This window comes from Hyla sarda, chromosome 9 (assembly GCF_029499605.1).
Source record: "Hyla sarda isolate aHylSar1 chromosome 9, aHylSar1.hap1, whole genome shotgun sequence".
NCBI lineage: Eukaryota > Metazoa > Chordata > Amphibia > Anura > Hylidae > Hyla > Hyla sarda.
Genome location: NC_079197.1, coordinates 72,221,634 through 72,246,990, shown reverse-complemented (window position 1 = coordinate 72,246,990; position 25,357 = coordinate 72,221,634). Strand labels below are relative to the sequence as shown.

The window sequence follows — 25,357 nt, the reverse complement described above, 5'->3', positions numbered from 1 at the left end:
AACAAAAAAGGACAGTTTTTCCCAAAAAAAAAAAAAATTCTGTGCCATGCATGCAAAGGCTGCACTATCATAAAAGAAAAATCAACATTTTTGGTACCAAAAAAGAATGGACAGGAGAAGAAAATCAAGACACACATTACCTGCAAAATGAAAGGATTAATATATGGCATCATCTGCCCGTGCAGAAAAATGTACATTGGCCGTACAAAAAGAATGCTAAAAGAACGAATTAGAGAACATATATACAATATAGAGAGGAATTTCCAGGAACACCCCCTCTACAAACACTATACTGAGCACCATCAAGCGGTGTTTGAATAATCTAAATTCTTTGGGATCGAGGAAGTAAAAGAACATTGGAGAGGTGGAGATTTTATCTCCCAAATGTCCCAGGCGGAAAGCAAACGGATTTTTGAATTTGACACAATGGTCCCACGGGTACTCAACGTGGAATTTGAATTATTTGCATTCTTGAAATAAAGCCACACTGTAAGTAATGGACATAGTAAGAAGCATGGATGGATTCTAGCAAACAAAACATAATACTTTCACAATCAGCAATATAGTGGTTAAGAATGTATCAGATCACATAAACTGTAACTTTTCATAGCCCCGTAGTTGAAAAGATTAAAGAAAACCGAAATATCAGATAGGTGCAAATAAATCAGAATATAGCCTGTTAGCATTCCCATATACAATAGATTACTGATGTAACTGAATGCCTGCAAAGAAATCACCCGTTTATTGTCTATACCAACGGACGTATTAAATACAGATCGCTGCATCGTGTAACATAGGCATTAGTGGAAACCTACGGACATTCTTACATTTGTACATACCGACAAATTAAACACCAATAACGGACGTTTATAATAAACTCACCTGTTCAACATAAGAAGGATTGCCGGGACCTGTAGTATATATGACAGTGAATACCTACGGCTACCATCTCTGAGGAAGGAAATCGCCATTTCCGAAACACATTAGATTGAGCCACACTGGGCACTGTAGTTACGTCACTAACAGCTGTAGGTCATTCAAGTTACTCCATCGATGCGTGAGCAACGGGATGCAGACGCCACCAGCCAGGGCAGTCTCCCGGCGCACGCCAACTGAGATACTACAACAGGAACGCCAACAGCGATCTTCGTGAAAGACACACCGAATTGAAAGCATTGGCACTGCCAGCGCTACAACAACATAGTAAGTGGAGAACGATATAATACAGTAACTAACATCCCATTGTAGAATTTTTATACATGGTATACACCTCTGCATAAAATATCAAGTAATAACCACAAGGTAAATCAAACCACAATATTACCTGCAGGCTTTTTATCAACCAGAGCACAGCAGGATATTTATAATCAAATCACTACTACCATAGCAATAGCGCTGACACCTCAAACATATTTTGCCTTGATATTTGTACAATTATTTAGTGGCTTAGCAGGGAATCACTAGTGGGTGTCGTAGCAGCTGTTAATTACCCTTAAGGCCAGTATTCAATATCTACTTGTAGTTCATCCACTATATGGTCTCCTCATGTTTCAGGCAACTCCACGCTGTGCCATTCAGCCACTATATGGTCTCCTCATGGTTCAGCCAACTCGAGGCTGTGCCATTCAGCCACTATGTGGTCTCTTCATGCTTCAGCGGCCTCCGTGCTGTGTTATTCAGGCACTATTTGGTCTCCTCATGCTTCAGCCAATTCCAGGCTGTGCCATTCAACCACTATATGATCTCCTCACGCTTCAGCCACCTCCAGGCTGTGCCATTCAGCCACTATATGGTCTCCTCATGCTTCAGCCACCTCCAGGCTTGGGCCATTACCTAAATATATTTTATGGTTGCACTAACTTAGAAAAATCTTCAATTTAAATTTTAAAATTAATCTTTTAATTTTCAGGATTGTGAAGCCCTATTGTCTACTCATGCTTCTGCCAGCTCCAGGCTGTGCCATTCAGCCCCTATATGGTTTACTGATGCTGCTGGGCCTGGGACATTAACTAAAAATATTTTATGGTTGCACTAGCTATCATAAATCTTCAATTAAAATTTTCTAAAATATATCTTTAACCTTTTAACGACGCAGGACGTATATTTAAGTCCTACGCCGGCTCCCGCGATATGAAGCGGGGCCGCGCTGCGACCCCGCATCACATCGCGTCGGTCCCAGTGCTCATCAATGGCCGGGACCCGCGGCTAATACCACACATCGCCAATCGCGGCGATGTGCGATATTAACCCTTTGGAAGCGGCGGTGAAAGCTGAGCGCCGCTTCTAAAGCGAAAGTGAAAGTATCCCGGCTAGTCAGGCTGCGGTGAAATCGCGGCGTCCCGAACAGCTTGCAGGACACCGGGAGGGCCCTTACCTGCCTCCTCGGTGTCCGATCGACGAATGACTGTTCCGTGCCTGAGATCCAGGCAGGAGCAGTAAAGCGCCGAAAACGCTGATCACAAGCGTTTTAATACACGCCAGTGATCAGCATAGGAGATCAGTGTGTGCAGTGTTATAGGTCCCTATGGGACCTATAACACTGCAAAAAAAAAGTAAAAAAAAAAGTGTTAATAAAGGTCATTTAACCCCTTCCCTAATAAAAATTTGAATCACCCCCCTTTTCCCATAAAAAAAATACAACTGTGTAAATAAAAATAAAAATAAACATATGTGGTATCACCGCGTGCGTAAATGTCCGAACTCTAAAAATATATTGTTAATTAAACCGCACAGTCAATGGCGTACGCGCAAAATAATTCCAAAGTCCAAAAAAGCGTATTTTGGACACTTTTTATACCATTAAAAAGAGAATAAAAAGTGAACAAAAAGTCCGATCAAAACAAATATCAAACCGATAAAAACTTCAGATCACAGCACAAAAAATGAGTCCTAATACTGCCCTGTACGTGGAAAAATAAAAAAAAGTTATAGGGGTCAGAAGAGGACATTTTTAAACGTATAAATTTTCCTGCATGTAGTTATGATTTTTTCCAGAAGTACAACAAAATCAAACCTATATAAGTAGGGTATCATTTTAACCGTATGGACATACAGAATAATGATAAGGTGTCATTTTTACCGAAATATGCACTGCGTAGAAACGGAAGCCCCCAAAAGTTACAAAATGGCGTTTTTCTTAGATTTTGTGGCACAATGATTTTTTTCCCGTTTCGTTGTGAATTTTTGAGTAAAATGACTGATGTTACTGCAAAGTAGAATTGGTGCCGCAAAAAATAAGACATAATATGGATTTTTAGGTGGAAAATTGAAAGGGTTATGATTTTTAAAAGGTAAGGAGGGAAAAACGAAAGTGAAAAAACGGAAAACCCTGAGTCCTTAAGGGGTTAATCTTCTCTATTGTGAGGCCCTATGGTCTTGTCAGGCTGTTGCCACTTCCAGACTGGGTCGTTCTAAAACTATATGGTCTCCTTGTGCTGCCGCCAATTCCAGGCTTTCATTCTGCCAGATTATGGTCTCCTCATGCTGCTGCCACCTCTAGGCTCTGTCATTGTGCCACCATGTGACTCCTTATTAGATTGGGTTTTGTGGTCACACCATATTAGTTCATAGTAAACATTGGGACATTAAACTTGGGAATCTAATATCAATCTTAAATTTAAAGAAATTGATATAATCTTTTCACGACTGAGGCCCTATGGTCGTCAAACAGCTTGGAGTGATGACAATGAAACATAACTGATTAAAATGAAATATGGGCACTTTCATAGTCAGGGGGGCACTGAAACAGGTAGTATCTCGCGTGGCAGAGGACCGCCAGCTTGATGCTCACCAGAATGGGTACTCAAAAAATGTAAATAAATTAAAATTAAATAAAAAATTACACAAAAACATTTCTTTATACTTATTAGCAATGCCTGTAATCTGCATGTCATACTGGACAACACTATTATTTCACTAACACAGCACACTCCCTGCATGTTACAGCAAGGCAAAGTGGTCTACACCCCTATTGAGGCTCTCAGTAGGCCAGAAATAGCCATTTTTAATAGCGATTCGCCGCAAAAATATTCAACCCGAACCAAATTATTTTTTAACCCCTTAACGACGCAGGACGTATATTTACGTCCTGCGCTGGCTCCCGCGATATGAAGCGGGATCGCGCCGCGATCCCGCATCATATCGCGGCGGTCCCGGCGCTCATCAACGTCCGGGACCCGTGGCTAATACCACACATCGCCGATCTGCGAAATGCTGATTGGGGTGAGTGCATTCATGGTTTAAAGGTCGTCTCCCACGTTAAGTACCTTGGTATTCATATTAATCGAGCCTCTGAGAGCCACCTGATGAATATCCAACCCCTTCTCCACTTCATATGGGATAAGTTTAGGGTATGGGCAACCTTGCCGCGTTCAATTTCAGGTCGCATCAATCTAATCAACATGGTGATTATTCCAAAATTCTTGTATCTGCTTGAGCACGCCTCTGCTTCAGTTCCAGTGGCGTTTTTCAAGCAATTGCATGGCCTTTTTCCATCTTTCGTGTGGGGTGGGAATAGATTCAAACTTAAATTGTCTCCTCTACAGTGTTTTAAATGTCAGGGAGGTATGTCGCTTCCAGACATGCATCTATATTACCTGGCGGGACAACTTCGCTACCTTAGACACTGGGTTACTTCACCCTCCCTACCTAATAGTGAATATCATCCAGCTCACTACCTACACCCAGCTATGGCCTCTTCTGGAGGGTAGGTCAGGCTTGGGTGGTCTGTGTTTGCCTCTACATAGATTAGCATATCAAGTATGGGCTGCTACAAAAAAGCTCATCACGTACACTGATATTATGCTGGATAGACACTGGATCCTTAGTTCTGGAAATCTCACGAGGTTTCCACTATTGATTATGTACATGATGGTAACTGCTTCAGGGACTTTCAATATTTTCAAGACAATAGGGACATCCCTAGCCAGTCCTTCTATAGATACCTCCAGCTCAGACATGCATTCTCGCTGCAATTTTCGGCTTCCTATGCACCATTTTCCCACTTCCCTGTGATAGGTGTTTTTAACCTGTTGAGGACGAAGGGCGTACCTGTATGCCCTTTGCCCACTCCCTTTCTATAATGCAGGGCAACGCCGTGGCCCCACGTCATAGTGGGTTGGGCCCGGCCTCTAACAACCCGTGACCCATGGCTAATAGCTAATGACTGTTAGCTCAGAGGGCTGCTCAGGATCGCCGTGGCAAAATCTTGACGTCCTGAACAGCTGTAGGACACAAGGAGGGTCTCCCTACCTGCTTTCTGTTGTCCAATTGCCGAATGACTGCTCAGTGCCTGAGATCCAGTCATGAGCAGTCAAGGGGCAGAATCATTGATCAATGGTTTCCTATGAGAAACCATTGATCAATGTAAAAGATCAGTGCAAAAAAAGTGAAAAAAAAGGTAATTTAACCCCTTTGCTTATAAAAGTTTGAATCACTCCCCTTTTCCCATTTAAAGGAAAAAAAAACTGTGTAAATAAAAACATATGTGGTATAGCTGCGTGCGGAAATGTCCGAATTATAAAAATATATTGTTAATTAAAACACATGGTCAATGGCATATGCGCAAAAAAATTCCAAAGTCCAAAATAGCGTATTTTTGTTTGCTTTTTATATCATGAAAAAAATTTATATATAGTGATCAAAAAAGTCCGATCAATACAAAAATGGTACCGCTGAAAACTTCAGATCATTGTGCAAATAATTAGCCCTAATAGCACCCCATACGTGGAAAAATAACAAAAAGTTATAGGGTCAGAAGATGACCATTTTTAAAGTATAAATTTTCCTGCATGAAGTTATGATTTTTTCCAGAAGTACGACAAAATCAAACCTATATAAGTAGGGTATCATTTTAATCGTAGGGACCGACAGAAGATAAGGTGTCATTTTTTACCGAAAAATGTACTGCGTAGAAACGGAAGCCCCCCAAAAGTTACAAAATGCCATTTTTTGTCGCACAATTATTTTTTTCCCATTTCGCTGTAAATATTTGGGTAAAATGACTGATGTCATTATAAAGTAGAATTGGTGGCACAAAATATAAGCCATCATATGGATTTTTAGGTGCAAAATTGAAAAAAAAATGTTTTTAATATATGATTTTCTACTCTTTATACTACCCTATTGAGTGCTAAGATGGAAAGGGAGCTCCTTTTAGTGGAACCGCATTGGAAAGCCCTTTTGCCAGACTTAACTGATGAAGAGTAGAGTGATGCTCTGTCTTCTCATCTATGTGTTTCTCCTATCAATAACGGACTCATTCAATTGTACATGTTTCACCAGTCATATCTCACCCCAGTTCATCAGAATGGGCAGACGCCCAAATTCAGATTGTCATAGATGTAGGGCCCGAGACGAGAGTCAGACCACATGCACATAATGTGGTCCTGCCCACTTATACATACATTTTGGCGGGAGGTTACACGGTTTGCGGAAACTTTTGATGCACCGTCCGCTACTGAAGGCTATTAAATCATGTCTCTTGGGTCTTAAATTACCAGGATAGCTGAATATATGTTAGTGTATGTAAAATTTGGATATCTTTATAGAATCTGTTCTTTAGCTTAAAAGAAAAAAAGGAGAAACAACTCACTTTTATGGAGGTCCAGAGTGTCAAAGAGGTGTGGTAGAGGGTCTGCTATGCCCCCCCCCCCCCGACTAACAACTATCCGATGTGACGTCACACCCGCTGCTTCTCTGGCTGACACGCAGGGCTTGTTTTGCAGTGACGTGTTGACATCCTGTGCATGTGCCGTGAATGGGGATTATGGTTCACATGTGGCAAGTCTCGGTTCAAACCTGTCAGACTGCTCATCCATCACAATCCCCATTCACAGCATATAGGGGATGCATGTGCCGAGAAGTGTTGCGGCTCTGTAGCACAGCGCACCCTAGCCACACCTCTTTGACACTCTATGCCCCCCTAAAAAAATATATTTTTGTTAAGCGAAATAAAGGAACAACCAACATCTATGAAGATATGCAGATAATCTACACACCAACATTTTGACTATGCTAGCAATTTCAAAGTACGACAGATGCACTTTAAACAATTACCAATTGTTACCAATAAAATGCCGTAACAGAAACCTATTGAAATTGATTTCAATGGGATGCTGCAGCACTGTTCACACAGCAAAATTTCTGTGCTATATGTTTCTGGCGTGGAAATTCAGATTCTGGCATCTGCAAGAAGAATACACTTGTCTATTCTTTCTGTGGATACGTAAAGGCAATGCATTGCCGTCTATGAGACAGCGCAATACTGAGCTATCCTAGTGCCCGGCGGTCAAATGTGCAGAATGTCCAAACTTGTTTTTCATGTGGACATTCTGCAAATTTTTTCGCAAGTGTGAACCCAGCCCATCTATAGTGCCCAAATGGTTACAATGCCATATCTATGTGGGACTCACAGGCAATTTTTTCTCCGATCAGTCTCGTCCTCTTTTAATTTTCTTTTCCATCTCAGACGGCTGCGACGATTCCTTTCAGACAAAGTTTCTGCAGAACTGGTAGGAAAACATTTTAGGTGCAGCAATTATCCGGTACCACATAAAGTAGTACAGCTATAAGAAGATATGCCATTCAGAAACAAGGAAAAGCTCATTACACCTAGCTTTGTCAGGCTCCTGAATGGAATATCTGTTTATAATAGCTCAGCTGATATAATTGAATACGCCATTCAGGAGCATGAAAAAGCTAAGAAATTGTCACCAAGCTTTTCTGTGTTCCTGAATTGCAAATTTGCCTATAGGCACATCCGTCTTAGATCTATTATGAGCAGATATACCATTCAGAACATGGAAAAGCCCGGTGAAAAATTGTTGTGGGGGCCCAGTACAGAATGGTGTTTGCTTGGTCCTGAAAGGGATGAAGACTATAAGCAGCAATGGCATTCAGGGACATAAAAAAGCTAGGTGACAATGTGGTAATGGTGGGGTGTGTGGTGCAGGGCAAATGTTGTTACCCTAGGGGCAGATGGTATTCACTCCTTGTGTTCGTGATGCCAGGGCGTGGTTTAGCCTTAACCACCTGAAGGTATACCGCTAGATTCTGTGCAAGGCACGCGGGCAATGAAGACACCAACGCCAAGTTACGGGCGACGATAGCTTTACTGAGGGTAGACAGTTGTTGCAGTCTATGCAGTACAACCAGGGCCCAAGGAGGTGACCAGTGACACAAAGACATCGCAGGTTTGCTGGGACTTGTAGTAAACAGGAGAATTTAGTGCAGGCTTCGCTGGATAGACAACAGACTTGACTGACAGGGCTGTGACTTTATCTTACTGTGCACTTGACTTGAGGCCTCCACTGCTCTGGACAGACTCAGACGACTTGACTGCACTGGACCTCAGGAACAAGAGCAGAGCTCAAAGAGAGTGAGGCTAGCTCCACCCAGGGTTTATAAGGGGGAGACTAGCAGGGAGCCCATAGGTCACCTTTGGGGTCAGCTGGTCACTAGTACCTCCTGGGGAACAATCACATGGTACATTTATTAAAGTCACAATGATAAGGATCGACCGAGTGGGGGCTTGCAAATGTGATTGACTGTGCTGTGTAAGGATTCCTCCTTGGGGATTAGCTCTGGGATCGTCCTGGACACTGCCACGGGACACGTTTCCACTCAATAAACCCGCAGACAACGGTTATTCATGCAAGGCTGGCACCTTGCCAGCTTTATTTAGACAGGTTGCAGGTAAAACAAAACATAACTCAGGAACAAACCAAAGTCCTAGACCGTCTGGTCACTGACTACACATATCAGCATGCCCTGACTACTATCTGGTGACCTACCCTCAGCCAGCATAAAACATGTGCCCCTGCAACCTGTTACTCACAGTTCACACCACTTCTTCACTTCTTGGACCGCTCACAGTTCGCTGTGTGTTTCCTCAACAGGGTCCGTGTGTCTCCCCCTACAGCGACATGCTGTTACCCAGGGAGAGCCCCAACTATTCTGTTTCTTTTCCTTTTAAACACACTTTCCCTTCCTGATACCTCATTAATCAGTCCACAGGTGGAGCATTCAGCAGAGTTAGCAAGGGAAATACACCCTTTCCTTGCCACACTGCCACATATCCCCCCCCCCCCCCCCTCTGCTCAGACCACCGGGAAGGAACACTTGTATTCAAAAGGCAGTGTCCAACTGCCTTTCCTTTTCCTTGAACAACTACGTCCAACAAGTTTAGAGGCACTTGGCTTCCTTCATCAGTAGATTTTATCTGTACCACTTCAATGGTGCACCCTTCTTTCATTCGCACTTTCATCAGCCACCGAGCACAAGACTTTTGATCATCTTTGACAAATTCCTTGTAAAAAGCTCCCTTCATGTCACACCTTTCCAACACCAGGTTCTTCATCTTGGTCTGTGCAGTGCTCTGGACACAAGGTGCGGACAAGGCAGATGCTCCAGGCCATTGTCTTCTTCTGTCACTGGTATGACCATCGCCCGAACTTTGCTGGTGGCCAACCGAGCCTGTATCACCCATTTGCAGGACTTCTAAGACATCCTCCACAATTTCAGGAGGCTTCCCTTTAATGCACCTGTCCATCTTCTCCTTGAGACGGACTCTTCTCCAAATTCTACTTCTGTGGACTTTCTTCCAGTGTTTTCTGGAACTAATCCAGTGCCTCTCAGGGTTTCTACCACGACCCAGTCTTCTATCACAGTGACCTCTTTTTAAGGACTCTTTCCTTATTAGCCCTTTCTTTAGGGACACCGACCTTCACAGGCTCATTTTTAGGCTGAGAACTCTTGGCTCCTTTAGCCAGTTTTTCACCTGCACCTTCAGATGTGTCACTGACGTTACTTGCAGCTTCTGCAGTTATCTCTGGTTTAACTTCTACCTCAGAGAACTTCTCTGTCTCAGAATTTTCACCATGCAATGTCAATATCTCTGCAGCTTCAGAGGACTTCCCATATGGTTTCACCTCAGTCTCAGCTTCAGAGGACCTTTCATATGGCTTCTTCTCATGGTCTTCAGACTCTACTGTTTCTTGCGTCCATTGTTCAGACTCTGCCTTTTTTAGAGAAAGCATCACTGTCTCCAGTAGCTTTTGCCCCACAAGCAGTCTTTCTTCTTTTACACGGACGGCTGAGGCTTTGGCCTCAGTTTCCATCTGAGACACTTTTAACCTCTCGTTAGCCAGTTCTACTATAGCTTGGTCACAGCTTTCTTTTAGGACCTTCATGTCCCCTTCCAGCTTTAAACATTTCTGCTGCTCACTCTTGAGCTTAGCAGAGTTCTTCTTCTCACTTTCCAGCAATTCTGTCAAGTTTTTGACAGTATCCTCCAGAGACAGCAGTTGTTCTCTCATCTGCTCTTTGTCTTTATTGAGTTGCGCCATCTTGGACACTTTCTGCTCAGACTTTTTGCTGAGCCTCTTGTTCGGAGAGCCGAGTACCCAGTGAATCCAAGGCAGCTGCGCGAGACTTAATGTGCATTTCGTTCTGCGCCTCCAGGCTCTGCACCTTGTGAGCCATTACCACGTTCTCCTTCTCCAGCTCTTCCATGACTACCAACTTAGCCTTGTGATCACTTTGTAGAGCCAGATATGCCTCACACAGGACATTCACTTCTTCATCCTTGAATGAGATCTGCTTGGCCAGAATCTCCAATTCTCTCTCCTTGCTGGTCATAAGACCCTGGGAGCGAGACAGTTCATCCTGCAGAGCTGCAAACTCACTTTTGTGGCGCTCCATATCTTTCTGCAGCTGAAGCGTCGCTTCCTGCTCTTTATTCAAGTCTGCAAGCATTTTTTCTTTCTCCTCTGTCAGGTGATGAACCACTTCTTCCTTTTGAGACAATTTAGCAGAAACCATCTGTAAGGTTTCTTCAAGGTACTGGATCTGCTCCCTTTTTTTACCAAGACCAGCGCGTTTTTTCCGAGATCTCTTACTTACAGTGGTCTCCTTACTCTCGCTGCTGGACCTTGAGACATTCTCTTGTCCTCTGACAGTCACCTGTCCTTGGCCTGTCTCTTCCTTCAAGCCAACTTGTTCAGACTCTTCACCTTTAGGAGTAGTCTCCCCCTTTTCAAGGGTCTTGGCCACTTGGGCTTCAGGGTAGTTCCTGGACAGTCTCTCTGGACTGTCTCTCTGCTCACTGGCAGACTTCTCTTTCACTTCAACACTGTCTCTCTGCTGCCCAGCAGAAAGGTCTAGGACTCCTGGGTCTGCAACAACATCTGGTCCAGTGGTTTGACCTTCCTGGTCACGATCCATCTCTGGTCCAGACGTCACATCTCCTTCACTCAGGACTCTGTCTGTGACAGTAAGCGCAGCACCCAGCTCCACATGTACTCTCTTCAGTACTTCTGCATTGTCCACAGACATCTCTGTAGCTTCTTTTCCAGTCACCTCTTCCAGATGACTGCGCAATTTCAACCCCACTTTTGGCTCATCTTTATTCACAAGGTTCAGCATAGCTTCCTCTTTTCCAGTCTCATTCACTTCTTCCAGGTGACAGCGCAACTCTAGCCCCACCTTGGGCTCATCTTCAGCTGACGGATGGAACCCATGTTCCTGTACCTGATCCGTTTCTGGTTTCACTGAAGATTCTGTTTCAGTCAGAGGCACACTTGTCACTTTAGTCGCTGGATCCTCTTGGACTTGACTCACGGTCTGGTCTTCAGCTCCCTCAGCAGTCTGGCAGACCCCTATCTGACATATATCTAGTGACTGCTGACACTCTCCGTCCTCAGCCTCTGCTAAGTAACTCTCAACTAGTGTGTGGTGCATGTCAAGTGTTGTGGGCCTATCAGGTGTACCTGCTCTAGTCACCTGACAGTCTTCCCATAATTGCTGAAAAAATGGAAAATCCGTCCCCAGTACTACATCATACTCCAAGGAGGGCTCTATTGCAACATTGTGACATATAGTACCATAGGGAGTAGAAATACAGACATTAACTGTTTTATATCCCCAAATACCAGCCTGCATAGACATTATAGCTGGGTCTGGCTTTCTGCTGCTGGACTTTACCAGACTTATTACACATCTAGGGTCTAACAAAACCATCATCTTTTTACCTTCTATTTCCAGCTCACACAGCTTTTTCCTGTCAGAGGTGGCAGCAGTTCTCTTTACATCTGAACACAACATAAGTTTTTCAACAAAAACATTATCAGATTGCACCGGTTCAGAATTTACAGGACAGTTCATGGCACTAGGACCTAACTCAGGCAAAGTGTGTTTTGTTACATTTTTTCCCAGTCCTGCATTTAACAATTTCTGTTCACCAGATTTTTTCAATCCGATCTGCACAGTGTGAACAGTCTCATCAGTCTTCATGAGGGGTTCCCCACCCTCACATTATTTTGCAACTGGACATAGGTTGGTACCACCTTGAACACTCTTCACACAGTCAACTAGGGAAACACCACCCTCCGACTCAGCATTTTTATGCAGTCTCAGTCTCTAAACATGGTCCCCATAACCCCTGGAACAGTCTTACCAGAATCTCTTGCCATCCAGTCAGTTAAGGGCTGGCGCTGGACACCTCTCAACAGCTTCTCTGCTGCAGAATATCGCTCCACTTGTTCTTTAAGTAGCTCTGCAACTTTAAATCCAGCATCACTGTTAGGCTGCAGTGCACACTGTAGTCTTGCAGCTTGGCTTACTCCCACTTGAGTCAGGATCTCTGTCTTGACTTTCTCATAGTCCCGTAAGATCTTTGGATCCAGTTCACAATTAACTTTTTGGGCCTCTCCTCCAATGAATCCATACACCAAGTTTCCCCAGTGTGTCTTGGGCCATGCCTCATGCATAGCAATCTTTTCAAACTCTGCAAAGCTTGCTTCCTCCTGCGCTGCAGCCGTCTTCAACAAAGCACTTATCAGGACATCCATCTTGCAACACAGCACAGTCCTCTGCCAAAATGTCAGCCGCTTGCCAACAAAATTTTCCGTTGCCCCTAGTAACGCCTTTATACACAGTCTCAAATCGTAATCTGCACTCTGCAGGTGGCCCGTCCACCTGTCTTCTTACTTGAGAAAGAGCGCTAACTCGCTTGATGCAATCTGTTGCCCCTAGCAACAACTTCACCACAGGCTCAGTCCTGCTCTTGTACTCCACAGCTGGGCTCGTCCCACTGTCTCCTCTCTGAGAAAAAAAGGAGTTCCCACTTGCAACATGCACGATTATTTTCTCTTGGCAACAACTTCACTGCAATTCTACCACTGGTTGCTCATAGCAACGTGTTTGCCCGCATCCAACACCAATTGTAAGGATTCCTCCTTGGGGATTAGCTCCGGGATCGTCCTGGACACTGCCACGGGACACATTTCCACTCAATAAACCCGCAGACAACGGTTATTCATGCAAGCCTGGCACCTTGCCAGCTTTATTTAGACAGGTTGCAGGTAAAACAAAATATAACTCAGGAACAAACCAAAGTCCTAGACCGTCTGGTCACTGACTACACATATCAGCATGCCCTGACTACTATCTGGTGACCTACCCTCAGCCAGCATAAAACATGTGCCCCTGCAACCTGTTACTCACAGTTCACACCACTTCTTCACTTCTTGGACCGCTCACAGTTTGCTGTGTGTTTCCTCAACAGGGTGCGTGTGTCTCCCCCTACAGCAACATGCTGTTACCCAGGGAGAGCCCCAACTATTCTGTTTCTTTTCCTTTTAAACACACTTTCCCTTCCTGATACCTCATTAATCAGGCCACAGGTGGAGCATTCAGAAGAGTTAGCAAGGGAAATACACCCTTTCCTTGCCACACTGCCACAGCTGCTATATAGTTTGCTAAGTGTCGGCAAAAAATATACACCACACAGAGAGGATGTTGGTATACACTCTTTCTTAGCAGGAAACTCATTGTTTCCAAAAGAGTTCTGGTTTATTACAGGAAGTACAGTTGGTTTTTACATTGTACAAAGGAGGTTTAGTGAGGGTTAGTTAGCACATCACAATTAGCATGTTACATTTTGATTGGTTGTTCGATAATTGTGTCCATATATTAGCATATCTAGTGTCTATTATTTTCTTGGCAGAAGTTCTCTGTTCGTCAGATGTTTAGTCTTTCTACTCCCGCATCGAGTCATTTCAAGGCTTGTATTCAGAGTCACGAGCAGATGGCATTCTGATGTATATGGGTTAAAGGGTAGGTAACAGATATTTTTCCAGCAGCAGTGGCATTTTAGTATTAGTATATTGATCGGTCATTAGAAACATAAGGGTCATCCCTATCAACAACACACAATAAAAGGCATAACCTATTTACATGGAGGAAAACAACTGCTGGGGACACTGTGGGACACTGCGGGACACTGCCTGGCAAGGCAGGAGACACTGCTCTGTCAAGCAGTGACCCGCAGTGTCCCACAGTGTCCCCAGCAGTTGTTTTCCTCCATGTAAATAGGAAAGAGTGTATACCAACATACTCTCTGTGGTATATATTTTTTGTCGACACTTAGCAAACTATATAGCAGCACAGTCAATCACATTTGAAAGCCCCCAGTCGATCCTTATCATTGTGACTTTAATAAATGTACCATGTGATTGTTCCCCAGGAGGTACTAGTGACCAGCTGACCCCAAAGGTGACCTATGGGCTCTCTGCTAGTCCCCCCCCCCCTTATAAACCGTGGGTGTAGCTAGCCTCACTCTCTTTGAGCTCTGCTCTTGTTCCTGAGGTCCAGTGCAGTCAAGTCATCCGAGTCTGTCCAGAGCAGTGTAGGCCTCAAGTTAAGTCCTGCAGCCTCAAGTAAGCTAAAGTCACAGTCCTGTCAGTCAAGTAAAGTCTGTTGTCTAGCCAGTGTGGCCTGCACTAAATTCTCCTGTTTACTACAAGTCCCAGCAAACCAGCGAGGTCTTTGTGTCACTGGTCCCCTCCTTGGGCCCTGGCTGTACTGCATAGACTGCAACAACTGTCTACCCTCAGTAAAGCTATCGTCGCCTGTAACTTGGCGTTGGTGTCTTCATTGCCCCCTTCATAGCGGTATACCTTCAGGTGGTTAAGTCTAAACCATGCCCTGGCGTCACAAACACAAGGGGTGAATACCATCTGCCCCTAGGGTAACAACATCTGCCCTGCACCACACACCCCACCATTACCACATTGTCACCTAGCTTTTTATGTCCTTGAATGCCATTGCTGCTTATAGTCTTCATCCCTTTCAGGACCAAGCAAATTTTCATTTTTGGGGTTCCGTTTTTTCCTCTGACTGTTTGCTATAGGCAACTGCCCCTCTCTTCTTCTACACAGGTTTTGATAAATCTCCGCCATTAACTTTATTCTGTAGGTCCATACAATTACAATGATACCTGAATTCGGCCATTGACCATGCAAATTACTTAACATTATGCACCCGGCAATACCACATATGTTTTTGTTTGCATTTTTTTATTAGAAAAATGAGAAAAAGGAGGCAATTCTTTTATTAGGGAAGGGTGGTAATTAAATTGTATGACTTTTTATATATTTTTTTTTACACTTTTTATTTGTTGGAAGGGGTTAAGCACATCTGTGAATTACTTCTATGCAAATTTGTCTATAATAGCTGAACTATTACAAGCAGATATGCCATTCAGGAGCATGAAAAAGCTAGGTGAGAATTTATCATCTAACTTTTCTGTGCTCCTGAATTCCATTACTGCTGATAACTGGCAAATCTGTCTATAACAGCTTAACTAATATCAGAAATGGCACTAAGGAGCACAGAAAAGCTGGGTGACAATTTCTCACCTAGCTTTTTCATGCTTCTGAATGGCATAGCTTAGCTATTATAGAAAGATTTGCCTATAACTTTGAGTCAAATCTGTGTATAATAGCTGAGCTATTGTATCTTCACAGCATAGACAATTGCCTTCAGATGACCCCAAAGATAAAAGTCTAAGGGGGTCAGATCGGGAGACCTTGGGGGCCATTCAGCTGGCCCACGATGACCAATCCACTTTCAAGGAAACTGTTCATCTAGGAATGCTCAGACTTGACACCCATAATGTGGTGGTGCACCATCTTGCTTACATTATGGGTGTCAGGTCCGAGCATTCCTAGATGAACAGTTTCCTGGAAAGTGGATTGGTCGTCGTGAACCAGTTGAATGCCCTCAAGGTCTCCCGATCTGACCCCCTTAGACTTATCTTTGGGGTCATCTGAAGGCAATTGTCTATGCTGTGAAGATACGAGATGTGCAGCACCTGAAACTACGGATACTGGAAGCCTGTGTTAGCATTTCTCCTGCGGTGTTGCTATCAGTGTGTGAAGAGTGGGAGAAGAGGGTTGCATTGACAATCCAACACAATGGGCAGTACATTGAACACATTTTATAAGTGGTCAGAAACTTGCAAATAACTCATGAAAGAATAAAATTGTGAAATTCCCAATAAGTTTGACGTGTCACATGACCCTCTTCCTATTGAAAAAACAAAAAAGTTGGATTAATCTCTTCAGGACACAGGGCGTATGGATACGCCCTGCATTTCAAGTCCTTAAGGACCGAGGGCGTATCCATACGCCCGTGGGAAATCCGGTCCCCACCGCTAGCTGGTCGGGGACCGGAGCCGGATGCCTGCTGAAATCATTCAGCAGACACCCCGGCACATCGCCCAGGGGGCTCCCGAGACCCCCCATGTCGGCGATCGGAGAAAATCGCATGTCAATTCAGACATGCGATTTTCTCCAATTCCAGGCTGATCGGGTCTCTGGTGACCCGATCACCCGGAAAATAGGGCTGATCGGAGTTGTCAGCAACAGCCCCATCAGCCTAAGGGATAGGAGTGAGGTCGCAGAGCTGCGATCTCCTCCTATCCCCTGCCATTAGTCAGAACGGAGTTCTGACCAATGGCAGCGCAGGACAGGGGGTTGCCATGGGGATCTGGGAAGAAGATGGAGGCCGTACCTGCAGGAGAAGATGCCTGGGGACCTGGGATCATCGCTGGAGCCTGCTGGATCCTTGCTCAGGTAGGGAATCGACGGTGGGGGGGGACTTGAAAGTGAAAGTAAAATGATCTTTACTGTGGCAAACACTAGGAAGGCCAAACTGCAACTCCCAGCATTCCCAGACAGCCAAAGGCTGTCTGGGCATGCTGGGAGTTGTAGTTTTGCAACATCTGGAGGGTCACAGTTTGGAGACCACTGTTACAGTGGTGCCCAAACGGTAGCCCTCCAGTGTTGCCAAACTACAACTCTCAGCATGCCTCGACTTCCCAGGCATGCTGGGAGTTGTAGTTCTGTAACATCTGTCCCTTCAGAATTAGCAATTTTCATGACATTTTTGAAAATTGCTGCTCTACTTTGAAGCCCTCTAATTTTTTCAAAAAGCAAAAATATGTCCATTTTATGATGCCAACATAAAGTAGACATATTGTATTTGTGAAGAAAAATAAAATTTATTGTGAATATCCATTTTCCCTACAAGTGGAGAGCTTCAAAGTTAGAAAAATGCAAAATTTTCTAAATTTTCATGAAATTTGGGGATTTTTCACCAAAAAAGGATGCAATTAATGCCGAAAACTTACCACAAAAATAAAGTAGAATATGTCCCGAAAAAACAATCTCAGAATCAGAATATTCGGTAAAAGCGTTTTCGCGTTATTAATTCGTAAAGTGACGGTGGTCAGAATGGCGAAAAAGGGCTCAGTCCTTAAGGTGAAAAAGGGCTGCGTCCTTAAGGAGTTAAAAATGGCCGACTTCAAAATGGCCGCCATGGTCACCACCCATCTTGAAAAGTTTCCCCCCTCACATATACTAATGTGCCACAAACAGGAAGTTAATATCACCAACCATTCCCATTTTATTAAGGTGTATCCATATAAATGGCCCACCCTGTATATCGCTATAAAATAAAGTAGTATAGCGTAAAGGAGGGGGAGAATTATATATATGTATATTATATATAGCTATAAAATATAAGAAAGAAAGAGAAAAGGGAAGAATTATATATATATTACTAATAAACTATATTAAAAAGATAATGATAATGAATAGATTGGATATTTTTATGTGTTATTTGTTTATCACAGCATTAGACAGTATGTATCAAATTATTAGTTTGTATGAAACAGTCATATTCTTTTTTGATATATGCTGTGATTTCATTGACACCAAATAGCTGAGTTTGAACATGGAATATCCAATACATTTCTTTTTTGCTAAATAGGCCATTACCTCCGCCCAATAGTCAGCCGGTATCTTCTCACGTTTTGCGACTCTCTCTTAAAAGGTCATGAGATAGGCCTCCACATCATCTGCAAATGTCATCTTTTGGAGTTAAAAGTTGCACTGCGGACCTTACGGGTGGTTGTGCAACTCTGGTTTCCTTGATGCCAGACCTTTTTACTGCAGTTTGCTAAGCTGCCAACTTAGCCACTAAGTGCTTTTATTGAAAATGTCATGAGAATACAAAAACATAGTAAAAGTTATGTATTTGTAAGAAAGATGAAAAAAAAGGTAATCATGGAAATACAATATGAGGTATTCCGATAAGCTCATATAGGCCCAACCATAATGCTGTAGCAAAGGACGGACATGTTCTTCAAGAGAAATAGAAAAATTAAAGGGGACAAAGAGAAAGCAGACGAAAGAAAAGATATACAACCTACATGGAAAGTTAAAAACACAAGGAAAAGGAGTGAAGGGATGGGATGGAGGAAGGGAAAAAGGGAGAAAAACACCCCCTACATCATAAGCAGACCAATGGGTAGACACCCATCAAGAAAGATTGCCAGAATCATGAAGGTTTTCATCATGGGCTGCTAAGTCTTCCATATGCATTATGCATAAGCGGGGAATGGCAATCCTTGCAGCATAAAGGAAATAATGGAGTAGAGATGAGTTTTATAAGAAGCAATAGAGCCCTGAGATGGGGACAGAAGTACCAAAAGGGCTGTTTAGTACTGCATTGTATAAAGCAAAGACAATATCCCAAAAGACCCAGATATGTTGGCAAGACTACCACATATGCTCCAATAAACCCAGCTCAGAGACACCAGGCCAACAAAGTGGGCTAACCTCCAGGATCTTCATATTAAGCTTTACAGGGTAGTGGTGTGAAGTAATTTTGTTTTGTTTTTTCTGTATGAAGCTTGCTATAGAGGATTTATGCGCCAGCTGGAACAGTCTGCTCCTCTCCCACTTGGCAAGAAATGAAACATCACTCCCCTTAAGGGAGGTAGATTGAAACAGATTATGGGTGTGAAATAGCATGACCAAGATGTAAAGACAGCACACAGACCAATTCAAAGGGGATCATAGCTCTGAAAACCGCAACAGCAGGAAAAAAAAAAGTTTTAGAAAGACTAGGAAGTTTGGAATAAAGATACCAATCTCTAGGCTGGAGAAAATGATCATCCACTAAGTCAGAAAAGGGTTGCAAGCAAGATGAGGTAAAGAAATTCCTTAATTGAGGACAGAAGGCTGGTGGGGCAAGAAAGGATGATTATCTCACCTCCCAGGAGCAAAGGTCAACAAGAGAGGTGAGAGGACAAGGAAGAGAGAAGAACCTAGAAAAAAAAACCCTGCAGAAAAACAATGTCAAAATGAGGGCATCAAGGAAGGGTGAGAACAATATATCTATCTTGTAGAGCTCTCTGCTGTAAAGTGAAGGGAAGACATGTCATAGAGCAAGTCAACCCACCTCTTAAAATGTCTATTTAGAAAGAGATCCAGAATGCATGAGCCAACTGCTGCAATGCAAAATATAGAAAAGTCAGGTAACCCCAACCCTACATCTAATTTTGGCTTAGTAAGATGGCAATTTGATAGCTTGGCTCACTTATGATTTTATAAGAAACACAATAAGAGAGACCAAAGCCTCTCAAGAAAGGAGCCAAGAGGGACCACCGTGGGAGATTTAAAAAAGAGTAAAGAACTCTAAAGAGGATACACATTTTTAAAACTGTTACACAAAATTCTCCACTTCGGCTAAAATGTTGGGTAAGCTGACCCAGGGGTGATACACATACAGGAGAAGATTGTCAGCAAATAATGTTAAATAGAGTACCTGTCACAAAAAAAAACTTTTCTAAACTAACTCAGGCTATGCTCCTTAACTACTCCTAATAACCCTCCCACCCTTAGAAAAAATTGAAAAGCTTTAAAAAGCTCTGTATCTTACCTTTCTTCTTGCTCACACAGTGAAGTCTCCCAGCAGAAGAAAGTGGGCGTTTCCCAGCAGGCATGGTGTCACTGAAGCCTCCCAGGGGACCAATTCCACCCTCACATTGTTGCAGTGCTGTGATGAATAGAATATAGTGTGCAGCAGCTTTCAGTTCGTGTATCTTTCAGTGAGGCTCTGTTCAGCTTTTAGTCTGTGCAGCTGCTTTCAGTGAGGCTCTTTGCAGCAGTCAAGCAAGCTCAGTGCAGAGAAACACTTCCTGAGTTTGGTCTCTTGCCTTTACAATCTGAGATTTTGACCAGATTGAATGTGTCCTGGCCAAGAAGGGAGACCCCTGGTGGACAGAAGTATACAGCAGAAAAACTAACAATTTTTTTTTTTTTTTTTAATGGAAGCCAATTACAAAAGTCATTTGGCATAATGATTACAATTAATTACAATTACAATTACAATCAAATATTACAAATCATGTTTAATGACAGTGCCCTTTTAAACTAATGAGAGAAAGAGTCCAGCTCCAAACAAATCCAAGGGTTTGCAGGTATGCAAATCCAAAGATAAGGGAGACTTGTCCTGCCAGGAAATAGAGAACTGAGACCTGAAATGATGGGCCTCGTCAGATGGCAGAGATACATTTAGCATTTTAGATGTGTGTAGATTGATCCTATGATTATCAAGATCTCCAAACCTCTCCACATTGGCTAAAATGTTGGGTAAGCTGGCCCGAGGGTGAGGCACATACAGGAGAAGAAACAAAAGTGGACCAGCTCCTCTAGGTGTCAACAGACTAATCTGTGGGTCTTTTAATGAATATACAGCAGTGAGATTAGATGTACTATTAAAACAGTTTGCTATTTATTGGTAGATAAACACAGGTGATTACACAAAGATATTAAAAGGTACCTTGCAATAATAAATATGGATGCAATATAAGAAGATATAGTGAAAGTAAGACAGAATAAATAAAAATAAAGTGAAACTAAAAACAACAAATGGCAGTTGCGCATTAGTCCAGTGCACATATGATGAATTTTTGCTAAATTTCACTAATATTCCACAGTAATAGTGCGACAATTTAGTGTAAGGAGATGTGATACCTTACCGTCCTGTCTCCACAGGGATGTTGGTTCGCTGCGGCTGGTGTACAGCTGTCCAAGAGTGATGGCGTCCTGTCTCTTAGATGCGCTGGCCTCAGCTGCAGTTGTAATGTCCTGGATAGGCGTGAGTTACTGCGGATGCATGCACACTGCTGACAGACACTTCTTTGACTTGTAGTCAAGTTCTACTCCATGTTGAAGGCCTGTTGGTCCTGGTCAAGGCGTATGCATAAGACACAGTGTCATGGGATTAGAGCAGGTGCTCCTTCTGCTTGATGGATAGTGAGGTGTCAGATTTCAAAGTTTAATTTTTCTGTCAGAAATACTTATCGCATATAGGTGTGGATGTTCACAGGTGAGGTGGGTATCACCGCAAGGCTGAACGCTTTTCAGAGTCTCTCTCTTGAGACACGCCAAAACACGTGAGGGATGATTTTTCAGACAAAGGTATGAGGGAGGGATCCATCACAACATTTACATTACCACCAAAGATGATAGGCAGCATCATGTGCGTGCAGAAGAGGAAGAGCAAAGAGGTGCTGTACAGCATAGAGGAGAGGAAGCCCCAAGGTTACTGAAAGAAAAGGGAGACAGCTTATAGTAAGCAAGAGAGCAGGGCAATATAACCAGAGAGAAATCAAGGTAAGCTCCAGTGCTAAGCCAGCCTGGTGAGGAAGAAATGTGCGGATACGTCGCCTTGAGTTTTACAGTATACCGGAGGAGAACAAGCCCTCTGGAGCTTAATTTGGCATTTCCTTTGACCCCCAAAAAATCTATTTAGGCCGAGAGCTTAGATTAGCATCCAAAAGCAGCCAGTATCAGTACAGTAAAGAATACAGTAAAGAATCCCAGTCTGTGTTAATGGTGTAACCTTCTCTCCTCTAGCCATAGAGGATGTTACCTTGTCATAGTTACCAGCCTACTGCTTATTTATATATTTGTACATTGTGATCAAATCGCCTCTAAGACGTCATTTTCTCCAAACTAAGTAACTAATAACTAAATAACCAAGTTTGATAACCTGTCTTGGTACTATAATTCTTGGTACCATACCATTAATTATCATAGTAGCTCTCCTCTGCACCCTCTCCAGTTCAGCCATGTCCTTCTTATATACAGGTGTCCAAAATTGAACAAAATATTCCATATATGGTCTGACTAATGATTTATACAGAGGCAAAACTACAGTATGTCCTTGCCACAAGCCTCTATTTCTCTCCTGATACATCCCATGACTTTGTTAGCCTTTGCAGCAGCTGCCTGGCACTGATCACTATATTTGAGATTACTGTCCACCAATATCCGCAAGTCCGTTTCAGTAGTAGTTTTACCTAATGTTTTATTATTTAGCACATAATTTTAAATGTTTTTCTTTTGGTCCAAGTGCATAACATTACATTTATCTACATTAAAATTTAATTTGCTATGTATGTGCCAAAGGTCTTGATTTACTAAGAGTGAGTGTAGTTTTGTTTGTGGGTTGTTTTTTTTTGTTTTTTTTTACAACTGCTCTGAGCTGTCGGGTTTTCCACAGCTCAAATCCACCAAATTTTATGTGCGAACATTAATAAATATATTGGGATTTTTTAAAAATGTCAGGGACATGCCCCTTTATTGCAGCCATGCCCTTTTTCTCTGGCAGCTACACCCCTTTGATGGGTTTTCTGAGTAAAATGGAGAGTTGGTCAGATTGGTTACATTTTTTTGGTCACAAATTCTCTTACACAAAGCATACAACACAATTTTGGCACAAAACCCAAGAAAAAAAAAACCTGTCTGGATCACTTTAGTAAATGACCCCCTTTGTTTTTAGTCCCTCACCTTTACCCTCAGCTTCTTAAGCAAGGCAGTAGTTCTCTTTGGAATACTGCCCTGCGACCCAGACTCCGAAGAAAGGGGATCATGTTCTGCTTCAGTATGTTGCAGTACGTGTTTCCATTCATGTTCCCTCAATGCAATGACACTTCCACGTCCATGCTTGACACACAGCCAAGAGCAATTCAGTGTAAGATGAGCTATGATTGGATAAAGGATGCACACACACCCCTCAGCATTTCCTGATTTTGGACTTCTGCCAGGCCAGCAGGAGTCCAAAGTCTGTGCAAGAGATAGGGGGGAAATGTGCTCTGGACAATTAGGGAGACACCTAGTGGCAGCTTTTTTTAACCTCTTAGGGACTCAGCCCATTTTCACCTTAAGGACTGAAAACTATTTTCATTTTTTGCATTTTCGTTTTTTTCCACCTCACCGTCTAAAAATCTAATCAATTTAGCACCAACAGATCCATATAAGGGCTTGTTTTTTGCATCACCAATTATACTTTACTGTACTTGACATTTTATAACAATCTGCAGTGAAAAAAAAAAACAAAAAATTATTTGTGGGGTAAAATAAAAATGCAATTTTTGCAAATTTTTAGGGCTTTTGTTTCTACACAGTGCACTTTTCAGTAAAAATGACACCTTATCTTCATTTTGTAGGTCCATACGGTTACAGAGATTTATGTAGGTTTTAATTTATTTTCCTACTTCTAAATTCTAACAACATGCACCAAAATTTGTATAACTTTTTTTGTTTTCCGTGTATGGGACTATAGGAGGGCTCATTTTTTGTGCAGTGGTCTGTAGCTTTTAAATCGGTACCATTTTTGTTTTGATGGGACTTTTTGATCTCTTTTTAACCCCTTCAGGACCAAGCCCATTTTGGCCTTAAGGACCAGAGCGTTTTTTGCACATCCTACCACTGTCACTTTAAACATTAATAACTCTGGAATGCTTTTAGTTATCATTCTGATTCCGAGATTGTTTTTTCGTGACATATTCTACTTTAACGTAGTGGTAACATTTTTTGGTAACTTGCATCCTTTCCTTGTGAAAAATCCTAAAATTTGATGAAAAATTTGAAAATTTTGCATTTTTCTAACTTTGAAGCTCTCTGCTTGTAAGGAAAATGTATATTACAAATAAAAAAAAAATGTATTCACATATACAATATGTCTACTTTATGTTTGCATCATAAAAGTGACGAGTTTTTACTTTTGGAAGACACCAGAGGGCTTCAAAGTTCAGCAGCAATTTTCCAATTTTTCACAAAATTTTCAAACTCACTATTTTTCAGGGACCAGTTCAGGTTTGAAGTGGATTTGAAGGGTCTTCTTATTAGAAATACCCCACAAAAGACCCCATTATAAAAACTGCACCCCCGAAAGTATTCAAAATGACATTCAGTCATCATTTTAACCCTTTAGGTGTTTCACAGGAATAGAAGCAAAGTGAAGGAGAAAATTCACAATCTTCATTTTTTACACTCGCATGTTCTTGTAGACCCAATTTTTAAATTTTTACAAGGGGTAAAAGGAGAAAATGTATACTTGTATTTGTAGACCAATTTCTCTCGAGTAAGCACATACCTCATATGTCTATGTTAAGTGTTCGGCGGGCGCAGTAGAGGGCTCAGAAGGGAAAGAGCGACAAGGGGATTTTGGAGAGTACGTTTTTCTGAAATGGTTTTTGGGGGGCATGTTGCATTTAGGAAGCCCCTATGGTGCCAGAACAGCAAAAAACCCTCACATGGCATACCATTTTGGAAACTAGACCCCTTGAGGTACGTAAAAAGGAATAAAGTGAGCCTTAATACCCCACAGGTGTTTCACGACTTTTGCATATGTAAAAAAAAATTATTTTTTTTCACTAAAATGTGTGTTTCCCCCCAAATTTCACATTTTTCCAAGGGTTAATAGCAGGAAATACCCCCCAATATTTGTAACCCCTTCTCTTCTGAGTATGGAGGTACCCCATAAGTTGACCTGAAGTGCACTATGGGCGAACTACAATGCTCAGAAGAGAAGGAGTCATATTTGGCTTTTTGAGAGCAAATTTTGCTCGGGGGGCATGTCGCATTTAGGAAGCCCCTATGGTGCCAGAACAGCAAAAAATACCCACATGGCATACCATTTTGGAAACTAGACCCCTTGAGGAATGTAATAAGGAATAAAGTGAGCCTTATTACCCCACAGGTGTTTCACGACTTTTGCATATGTAAAAAAAAAAAAAAAAAAATTCCACTAAAATGTGTGTTTCCCCCCTAATTTCACCTTTTTGCAAGGGTTAATAGCAGAAAATACCCCCCAAAATTTGTAACCCCATCTCTTCTGAGTATGGAGGTACCCCATAAGTTGACCTGAAGTGCAC

At 42.5% G+C, this 25,357-nt stretch overlaps 1 protein-coding gene across 1 annotated transcript in view; it reads right to left on the bottom strand.

Annotated features, from left to right (window-relative positions):
* ITGB1BP2 (integrin subunit beta 1 binding protein 2) overlaps positions 1-21,282 on the bottom strand; it is a 63,447-nt gene extending 42,165 nt beyond the window's left edge. Inside the window, exon 1 of the mRNA XM_056538838.1 lies at positions 21,173-21,282. The gene's annotated coding sequence lies outside the window, so the exon portion shown is untranslated. The remainder of the gene's footprint in view (positions 1-21,172) is intronic.
* Between the last annotated feature and the right edge of the window lie 4,075 nt (positions 21,283-25,357).